The sequence below is a fragment of the Hyaena hyaena genome, unplaced genomic scaffold (genome assembly GCF_003009895.1).
Source record: "Hyaena hyaena isolate Hyena2069 unplaced genomic scaffold, ASM300989v1 scaffold_1340, whole genome shotgun sequence".
NCBI classification, from domain to species: Eukaryota; Metazoa; Chordata; class Mammalia; order Carnivora; family Hyaenidae; genus Hyaena; species Hyaena hyaena.
Window position 1 is genome coordinate 146,181 of NW_024081961.1, and position 10,828 is coordinate 157,008.

Here is a 10,828-nt window from a genome sequence, read left to right on the forward strand (position 1 = left end):
TGTGCTGAATTCATGGCTCAGTTCCAGTAGGCTTCTGGTGGAGTCTGTCGGGTTTTCTATGTAGAGCATCCTGTCGTCTGCAAAAAGTGAAAATTTGACTTCCTCTTTGCCAATTCAGATGCCTTTGACTTCCTTTTGTTGTTTGATGGCTGATTCTAGGATTTCCTGCACTATGTTAAACAGCAATGGTGAGAGTGTACATCCCTGTCGTGTTCCTGATCTCAGGGGGAAAGCTCTCAGGTTTTCCCCGTTGAGGATGATGTTAGCTGAAGGCTTATCATAGATGGCTTTTATGATGATTAAGTAAGTTCTTTCTATCCCAACTTTCTCTAGAGTCTTTATTAAGAAGGGATGCTGTATTTTGTCAAATGCTTTTTCTGCATCTATTGACAGGATCATATGGTTTTTATCTTTTCCTTTGTTGATGTGATGCATCACATTGATTGATTTGCAAATGTTGAACCAGCCCTGTAACCCAGGAATGAATCCTACTTATCTTGGTGGATAATTCTTTTTATGTGCTGTTGAATTCAACTTGCACGGATCTTGTTGAGGATTTTTGCATCCGTATTCATCAAGGATATTGGACTGTAGATCTCTTTTTTAGCTGGATCTCTGTGTGGCGTGGGAACCAGAGTGATGCTGGCTTCATAAAATGAGTCTGGGAGTTTTCCTTCACTTTCTATTTTTTGAAATAGCTTGAGAAGAATTGGTATTAGTTCTGTTTTAATCGGAATTCCCCGAATTCCCCGGGGAAGCCGTCTGGTCCTGGACTCATTTGTTTGGAGATTTTTGATCACTGATTCAATTTCCTCACTAGTTATGGGTCTGTTCAGATTTCCTATCTCTCCCCGTGTGAATTTTGGTAGTGGGTGTGCGTTTATGAATGTGTCCATTTCTTCTAAGTTGTCCAATTTTTTGGCATATATTTTTTCATAGTATTCCCTGATAATTGCCTGTATTTCTGACGTTGGTTGTAATAATTCAATTTTCATTCATGATTTTGTCTATTTGGGTGCTCTCTCTTTTATTTTTGAGAAGCCTGGCTAGACGTTTGTCAATTTTGTTTATTTTTTCAAAAAAACAACTTTTGGTTTCATTGATCTGTTCAATTATTTCTTTGGTCTCTATGTTGTTCATTTCTGCTCTGATTTTTACTATTTCTCTTCTTCCACTGGGTTTAGGGCGTTCTTGTTGCTCTGCTTCTAGTTCCTTTAAGTGAGCTACAGGTTTTGGATTTGCGCTTTTTCTAGTTTCTTGAAATAGGCTTGGAGTGCAATGTAGTTTCCTCTTAGGACTGCCTTTACCACATCCCATAGATTTTGGATTGTTGTGTTTTCATTTTCATTTGTTTCCATATATTTTATAATTTCATCCCTAATTGCCTGATTGGCCCATTCATTCTTTTGTAGGGTGGTCTTTAACCTCCATGTTTTTGGGGTTTTTCCAGGTTTATTCCTGTGAATGATTTCAAGTTTCAAAGCATTATGATCTGAGAATGCATGGTATGATCTCGATTCTTTTATATTTATTGAGGGCTGCTTAATATCACAATATGTGATCTATCTTGGAAAAAGTGCCATGAGCACTTGAGAAGAAAGTAAATTCCATGGACTCAGGATGTAGAGTTCTAAATATATCTGTCAGATCCATCTGGTCAAAAGTGTCTTTTAAGTCCATTATGTCTTTAGTGATTTTCTGTCTGGTTGACCTATCCATTGCTGCAATTGGAGTATTGAAGTCCCCTGCTATTAGCACATTCTTATCTATGAGCCTGCTTCTGTTTGTGATTAATTGTTTTCTATGGGTGCTCCCATATTCGGTGCGTAGACATTTATGATAGTTCGTCCTGATGGATGGACCCTGTAATTATTATGTAGTGCCCTTCTTCATCTCTTGTTATTGTCTTTAATTTAAAGTCCAGTTTGTCTGATATAAGTATAGCTACTCCGGCTTTCTTTTGATTTCCAGTAGCATTATATATATTTCTCCATCTCCTTACTTTTAATCTGAAGGTTTCTTCCAGTCTAAAATGAATTTCTTGTAGACAGCATATAGATGGATTTCGTTTTTTTATCCATTCTACACCCTATGTCTTTTGATTGGAGCATTTAGCCCATTTACATTCAGTTTTATTATTGAAATATGTGGTTTTAGAGTCTTTTTGTCCTTTATGGAGTTCATGTTTGTGGTGGTGTCTCTGGTATCTTTGTTCCTTGCAACCTTTCCTTCAGAGTGCCCCCCTCACTATTTCTTGTAGGGCTGGCTTAGTGGTGACAAAATCTTTCAATTTCTGCTTATTTGGAAAGATTTTTATCTCTCCTGTTTTGAATGACATGCTTGCTGGATAGAGGATTCTTGGCTGCATATTTTTTCTGTTCATTACATTGACGATCTCCTGCCATTTTTTTCTGGCCTGCCACGTTTCATTAGATAGGTCTGTCACCGCTCTGATAGGTTTGCCTTTGTATGTTAGGGCCTTTTTCTCCCTAGCTGCTTTCAAAATTTTCTCTTTGTCCTTATATTTTGCCATTTTTACTATGATATGCCTTGCAGAAGGTTGATTCAGATTACGTCTGAGGGGGGCGTCCTCTGAGCCCCTTGTATTTCAACGTTTACTTCTTTTCCCAGGTTGGGGAAGTTCTCTGCTATAATTTGTTCCAGGACTCCTTCAGCACCTTTCACCCCTCTTTGTCTTCTGGGATTCCTATGATACGGATATTATTGCATTTGAACGTGTCGCTGAGGTCTTGAAATCTTCTTTCATGTTCCTGGATCAGTTTGTCTCTCTTTTTTTTTTTTTTTGTCAGCTTCTTGTTTTTCTATAATGGTGTTTTCCCAATCACTTATTCTCCTTTCTGCCTCTTCCATCCGTGCATTGGAGGCCTCTAATTTATTATGTATCTCATTTATCGCCTTTTTAAATTCTTCATGCCTATTTATATTCTCCAATTTGTCTGTGGCCATAGTTTCTTTGATATCCCTTATGTTTTTTTCAAGCCCAGCTATTAATTTTATGATTATTAATCTAAAATCTTGTTCATTTATGCTGCTTATATCTGTTTTGAGCAGTTCATTAGCTGTCAATTCTTTTGGGAGTTTCTTTGGGGGAGAGTTTTTTCATTTCATCATTTTAGTTAGTTTCCTGGCTCTTTTTAGTTTTAAAGACCTGTTATGCTCTCTGAACATGTGAGCGCTGCTGTATCCAGGAAGATTCTTTGACTGTCCAGGGCCTATCCTTTCAGAGAGTGTTTTTTGAATGCTATCTCTTTGTCTCTCCTGTTGAGACCTTGGTTATTTTGTTTTCCTACTCGCAGTGATATTTGGGCCTCTCCACCATGTGTGCTTTGACTTGTTTCTTGAGGTAGCCCTGGAGAGGAAAACAGACTGAGAAACACACAGGAAGCAGGGACACAGAAGTGCACAGAGAAATCCTACTAACATTCAAACTGAGTGGGACAGCAAAAAAGTTAAGAGAAAAGGAAGAGGAGGGAGGGAGAATAATAGAAAATAAAAAAATACATAAAAAGGTCAAAAGGAAGAAAGGAAAAGGAAAAAAGAAGAATACCAATGGACAAAGAACGATTTATAGCATATATCCGGATTTCCCAGCTACAGTTAAATAGCCGAATGTATGCAGTGCTGGTTGAAGAGCATAGAGACAGAGAGAGATGACAGGGCGGGGATGAAGCAAAATTGGAAATAGAATGAACAGGCAGAAGGGATAAGAAGCTTTTTTCAAAGAGTTAAAGGGTGGAGTATGGTTGGTTAGGTGAGAGAAGGATGTTGGTGTTACCCAGAGAAACTATATAGTCTAATTACTCCTGAGAGAAAGAGAGGAAAAGGTCGGGAGGTGTAGAATTTACATCTACAGAATGGACTAAATTTGATTGTTTAAGCACGCCGGTGACCAGAGGTAATCAGGTCAGTGTCCTGTGGAAAAAAAGAAAAAAAAAGAAAAACAAAACAAAAACAAAAACAAAAAAAGGGGAAAAGGGAGGAGGGCAGTTCTCAAGCAGGGATGGGCGTGCTGTGATCCAATGTGTCTGGTGGGTCTTCTGCCTTGGCGGTTGTAGGGAGGAGAGTGGTGGAGCTCCACCTCGCTTTTATAGGTGTGTATACTCCCTGGGCCAGGGGCTCAGCCAAAGTTTGTTGTGCTTTTCAACACAGGCCAGTCCCAGCCTCCAAATCCCAGGCCAAGCACCCCGCTGAAATTGCCTCGGCGATCCCCTGGCTACCCCCTCAGGGCAATTCCAAGCTTCCAGGCTAGCTCTGGGGGTGGAGCCAGAAGCCGCTGCTCCCTTCTCCTCAGGGTTGGGCTGGGGAGCCTGGGCGGGGTGGGGGGTGGGGGCTTGTCTGCAGGTGCGCGGAGCCCGCTGGAGTGAGGAAATTGAGTTCCCTCTGTGTCTCGTCACCCAAAACATGAACTCGCGGTCAAATCTGCCAGTTTTTAGCTTTTTGCCTTCCCTCTAGAGCTCCAGCCAGCTAGGAGCAGGGACGCTGGTGCCTGCGCGCGGCTCCTCCAGGGGTCCAAGCCCACCAGGAGGGCAATGGCGGCAGGTGCGCAGCTTCTCCCAGCCAGCCAGTAGCCAGCACAAAGAAGCAAACCGTGAGCGCAACCCCTCCGGGGCGAGTTGGAGCGTGGGAGGGCCTGGTGGGCAGGTATTTTGTGTGCAAGGACTTTCTACGGCCTGAGGGGAGGTTTTTCCCCCCGAGCGGAGGTTTTTCTGTTTCGGACTCTCTTTTTCCCCTCTCACTCCCTGCAGAAGGGGATCACCTCCGACCCTGGAGGCTCCAATCCAGGCCCGAATTTATTTTCCCCAGTTCGCACTCACATTAGAAGGCATTCTCAGTGGAATATGAGTCTTTTTCTCCCAATCTCCTGGGTTTTGTACGTGTCCCATGGCTTTAGATCTTTTCCGTGTGAGGCATGGGCGCGAGTGCAAGTATGGAGCTCCTTACTTCTCCGCCATCTTGCCTCTCCTCCCACATTTATATATTTTAATTGCTTTACAGAGTTATGAGTATGTTTGAAGTTTGAATATGGTAACATAACTATTCCTAAATTCATTTTAATTTATTATTTATTTAGAAGGGGGAAAGGATAGATATGGAGGAGGAGAGAATCCCAAGCAGGCTCCGCACTGTCATCAGAGGGCACTATTTGTGGCTTGAACTCATGAACCATGAGATCATGACCCGAGTCAAAATCAGTTGCTTAACTGACTGAGCCACCCAGTTGCCCTAGATACTCCCATATTCTTAATCAATGAATGGTCCACCTTATTTCAGAAGGAACTCTCTTCAACAAGGTTCCAAGATTTGCTAAGGACCCAATGGAAAATTGTGAATTAGGAAAGAGACATCAAATAACTTGTCAAATTGGCTAACCCAATTGTTGTTAACAATGCTGGGAAGGATATGGGCAGCCAGATTACTTTCATATCTGGTGTATTCCTTTGGCTTATAAAAATGTATCCATTTTATCAATTACAGTTATATTTATTTACATCATCCTTGGAATTCATTTTGTGTCATTCTAGCATTTTGGCAGACCCACTAGTAACATCAAATGTTCTTTTTCCCCTCGAAAATAGCATTATAACCAATATATTGACAAAATTTGAAGAGATTTAGAATAAAAAGAAAATAAAATTTTACTTCTTGTTATTATTTTTTTCTTTTTATTTATTCATTTATTTTTATTTTTGTTTTTTCGTTAAATAGGTTATTGTCAAGTTGGTTTACATATAACACCCAGTGCTCATCCCATAAAGTGCCATCCCCCATGCCCATCACACCCCTTCCGCTCTCTCCCACCACATCTGCCTTCAGTTTGTTCTCAGCATTCAAGAGTCTCTCATGGTTTGCCTCCCCCCTCTCCCCCCCATTTACTCCCTTCTTCTCCCCCATGGTCCTCCGTTAAGTTCCTCCTAATCCACCTATACCGGTAAACATATGGTATTTATCCTTCTCTGCCTGACTTATTTTGCTCAGTGAAACACCCTCTAGTTCTATCCATGTTGCTACAAGTGACCAGATTTCATTCTTTCTCATTGCCATGTAGTATTCCATTATATAAATATACCACATCTGCTTGATCCATTCGTCAGTTGATGGACACTTAGGCTCATTCCATGTTTTGGCTATTGTGGAGAGAGCTGCTATAAACATTGGGGTACGTGTGCTCCTATGCATCAGCACTCCTGTATCCCTTGGGTAAATTCCTAGCAGCACTATTGCTGGGTCCTAGGGGAGTTTTATTGTTAATTTTTTGAGGAACCTCCATACTGTATTCCAGAGGCATTGCACAAGTTTACATTCCCACCAATGGTGTAGGAAAGTGCCCATTTCTCCACATCCTCGTCAGCATATAGAGTGTCCTGATTTGTTCACTTTAGCCACTCTGACTGGCAGGAGTTGGTGTCTCAGTGTGGTTTTGACCTGCATCTCCCTGATGATGAGGGACGCTGAGCATCTTTTGATGTGTCTGTTGGCCATCTGGATGTCCTCTTTGGAGACATATCTGTTTATGTCTTCTGCCCATTTCTCCACTGGATTATTTGTTTTTGGGTGTGGAGTTTGATTAGTTCCCTATAGATACCAGATACTAGCCCTTTATCCGATATGTCATTTGCAATTATCTTTTCCCATTCTGTCAGTTGCCTGTTAGTTTTATTGATTGTTTCCTTTCACATGCAGAAGCTTTTTACCTAGATGAGATCACAGTAGTTCATTTTTACTCTTGATTCCCTTGCCTTTGGGGATGTGTCAAGGAAGAAATTGCTGTGGTTGAGGTCAAGGAGGTTGTTGCCTGCTTTCTCCTCTAGGGTTTTGATGGGTTCCTGTCTCACGTTCAGGTCCTGTATCCATTTTGAGTTTATTTTTGTGTGTGGTGTGAGAAAATGATCTAGTTTCATTCTTCTGCATGTTGCTGTCCAGTTCTCCCAGCATGATCTATTAAAGACGCTGTCTTTTCCATTGGATACTCTTTCTTGCGTTGTCAAAGATTAGTTGACTGTATATTTTTGGGTCCACTTCTGAGTTCTCAATTCTGTTCCATTGGTCTATGTGTCTGTTTTTGTGTCAATACCATACTGTCTTGATGATGACAGTTTTGTAGTAGAGGCTAAATTCCGGGATGGTGATGCCTCCCGTTTTGGTTTTCTTCTTTAATATTACTTTGGTTAGTCGGTGTCTTTTGTGGTTTCACACAAAATTTAGGATAGTTTGTTATAGTATTGAGAAGACTGCTGGTGCAAATTTGATTGGGATTGCATTGAATGTGTAGATTGCTTTGGGTAGTGACGACATTTTATCTGTATTTATTCTTCCAATCCATGAGCATGGAATGTTTTTCCATTTCTTTGTGTCTTCAATTTCCTTCATAAGTTTTCTATAGTTTTGATCATACAGATCTTTTATATCTTTGGTTAGGCTTATTCCTAGGTATTTTATGTCTTTGTGTGCAATTGTGAATGGGATTAGTTTCTTGATTTTTCTTTCTGTTGCTATATTGTTGGTGTATAAAAATGCAACCGATTTATGTACGTTGATTTTGTATCCTGCAACTTTGTTGAATTCTTGGATCAGTTCCAGTCGGCTTCTGGTGGAATCTGTCGGGTTTTCTATGTAGAGTATCCTGTCGGCTGCAAAAAGTGAAGGTTTGACTTCTTCTTTGCTAATTCTGATGCCTTTGATTTCCTTTTGCTGTCTGATGACTGATGCTAGGACTTCCAGCACTAGTTAAACAACAGTGTTAGATTGGACATCCCTGTCGTGTTCCTGATCTCAGGGGGAAAGCTCTCCGTTTTTTCCTGTTGAGGATGATGTTAGCTGAGGGCTTCTCATAGATGGCTTTTATGATGTTTACTTAAGTTCCTTCTATCCTGACTTTCTCAAGGGTTTTTATTAAGAAGGGATGCTGTATCTTGTCAAATGCTTTGTCTGCATCCGTATTCATCAAGAATATTGGCCTGTAGTTCGTTTTTTTGTTTTTGTTTTTGTTTTTGCTGGGTTGCTGTCTTCCTTGGGAATCAAAGTGATGCTGGCTTCATAAAATGAGCCTGGAAGTTTCCCATCATTTTCTAGTTTTTGAAATAGCATGAGAAGAATGGGTATTAATTCTGATAATGTCTGGTAGAATTCCCCAGGGAAGCCATCTGGCCCAGGGCTCTTATTTGTTGGGAGATTTTTTATTTTGATTCGATTTCTCCCTAGTTATGGGTCTATTCAGATTTTCTATCTCTTCTTGTGTGAATTTTGGTAGTGAGTGTATGTTTAGGAATTTTTCCATTTCTTCTAAGTTGTCTAGTTGGTTGGCATATAGTATTTTATAGTATTCCCTGATAATTGCTTGTATTTCTTCTTTTTTTTAATGTTTTTTATTTATTTCTAGGAGAGAGAGAGAGAGAGAGACAGAGAGAGAGAGAGACAGCGTGAGCAGGGGAGGGTCAGAGAGAGAGGGAGTCACAGACTGAAACAGGCTCCAGGCTCTGAGCTGGCAGTCAGCACAGAGCCCAACGCGGGGCTTGAATCCACAAACCGCGAGATCATGACGTAAGCGAAAGTCGGACGCTTAACTGACTAAGACACCCAGGTGCCCCAATTGCTTGTATTTCTTAGCGATCGGTTGTAATAGGTCCATTTTCATTCATAATTTTGTCCATTTGAGTGCTCTCTCTTTTGTTTTTGGGAAGCCTGGCTAGAGGTTTGTCAATTTTGTTTATTTTTTCAAAAACCCAACTCTTGGTTTCATGGATCTGTTCAACTGTTTCTTTTTTTTCTATATTGTTTATTTCTGCCCCGTTTTTTATTATTTCTCTTCTCCTACTGGGTTTGGGGTGCTCCTGTTGCCTTCCCTCTAGTTCCTTTAGGTGCGCTGTTAGATTTTTCACTTAGGCTTTTTCTACGTTCCTAGAGTAGGCCTGGAGTACAATGTACTTTCCTCTTAGGACTGCCTTTGCCGCATCTCATCGAGTTTGGATTGTTGTAATGTCGTTTCATTTGTTTCCATATATTTTTAAATTTCTTCTCTAATTTCCAGATTGACCCATCCATTCCTTAGTACAGTGTTCATAACCTACATGTTTTGGAGATTTTCCAGACTTCTTCCTGTGATTGATTTCAAGTTTCATAGCATTGGGATCTGAAAGTGCATGGTATGATCTCAATTCTTTTATATTTACTGAGGGCTGCTTTATGTCCCAGTATGTGATCTATCTTGGAGAATGTGCCATGCGCACTTGAGAAGAAAGTGAATCTTGGCCTCAGGATGCAGAGTTCTAAATATATCTGTCACATCCATCTGGTCCAATGTGTCATTCAAGTCCATTGTTTCTTTAGTGATTCTCTGTCTAGCTGATCTATCCAATGCTGTAAGTGGAGTATTAACGTCCCCTGCTATTAGCACATTCTTATCCATAAGATTGTTTCTGTTTTTGATTGTTTTATTAGGGTGCTTCCGTATTCAGTGCATAAACATTTATAATTATTAGCTCTTCCTGATGGATAGACCCTGTAATTATTATATAATGCCCTTCTTCATCCCTTGTACTGTATTTACTTTAAAGCCCAGTTCATCTGATGTATTTATAGCTACTCCAGCTTTCTTTTTACTTCCAGTAGCATGATATACATTCGCCCATCCCCTTACTTTCAATCTGAAGGTATCCTCCAGTCTAAAATGAGGTTCTGTTTTTTGTTTTTTGTTTTTTTGTAGACAGAAAATAGATGGATTTTGTTTTTTTTACCCATTCTGCTACCCTATGCCTTTTTATTGTGGCATTTAGTCTGTTTACATTCAGTGTCATTATTGAACAATATGGGTTTAGAGTCATCGTGTCCTTTGTGGGATTCATGCTTGTGGTGGTGTCTCTGGCATCTTGCGTTCCTTGCAACATTTCCCTTAGAGAGTCCTTTCAGGATTTCTTCTAGGGCTGCTTTAGTAGTAACAAATTCTATAAAGTTTTATTTATTTGGAAAGACTTTTATCTCTCCTCCTTTTCTGAATGACATGCTTGCTGGATAGAGGATTCTTGGCTGCATATTTTTTTTTCTGTTCATCACATGAAGATTTCCTCCCATTCCTTTCTGGCCTGCCAAGTTTTAGTAGATAGGTCTACAACCACTCTGATAGGTTTCCTTTTGTATGTTAGGGCCCTTTTATCCCTAGCTGCTTTTAGAATTCTCTCTTTGTCCCTACATTTTGCCAGTTTCACTATGATATGTCATGCAGAAGATCGATTCAAGTTACGTCTGATGTGAGTTCTCTGTGCCTCTTGAATTTCAATGTCTATTTCCTTTCCCAGGTTGGGGAAGTTCTCTGCTATAATTTATTGGAGGACTCCTTCAGTGCCATTCCTTCTCTCTTCCTCTTCTGGAATTCCTGTGATACGGGTATTGTTCCGTTGATGGTATCACTGAGCTCTCGAACTCTCCTTGCATGTTCCTGAATCAGTTTATATCTTTTTTCTCAGTCTCCTCTTTTTCTATAATTGTGTCTTCTAAATCACTTATTCTCCTTTCTGCCTCTTCAATCCATGCATTGGACACCTCCGTTTTATTATGTATCTCATTTCTAGCATTTTTTAATTCATCACAACTATTTTTTAAGCTCCATAGTCTTTGTAGTGATAGTTTCTCTGATTACTTCCATGTTTTTTTCAAGGCCAGCGATGAATTTTATGACTATTGTTCTAAATTCTTGTTCAATTATGTTGCTTTTATCTGTTTTGAGCAGTTCCTACTCTGTCATTTCTTCCTGGAAAATCTTTGGTGGAGAGTTCTTTCGTTTTTTCATTTTGCTTAGCTTTCTGTCTCTTGTTAA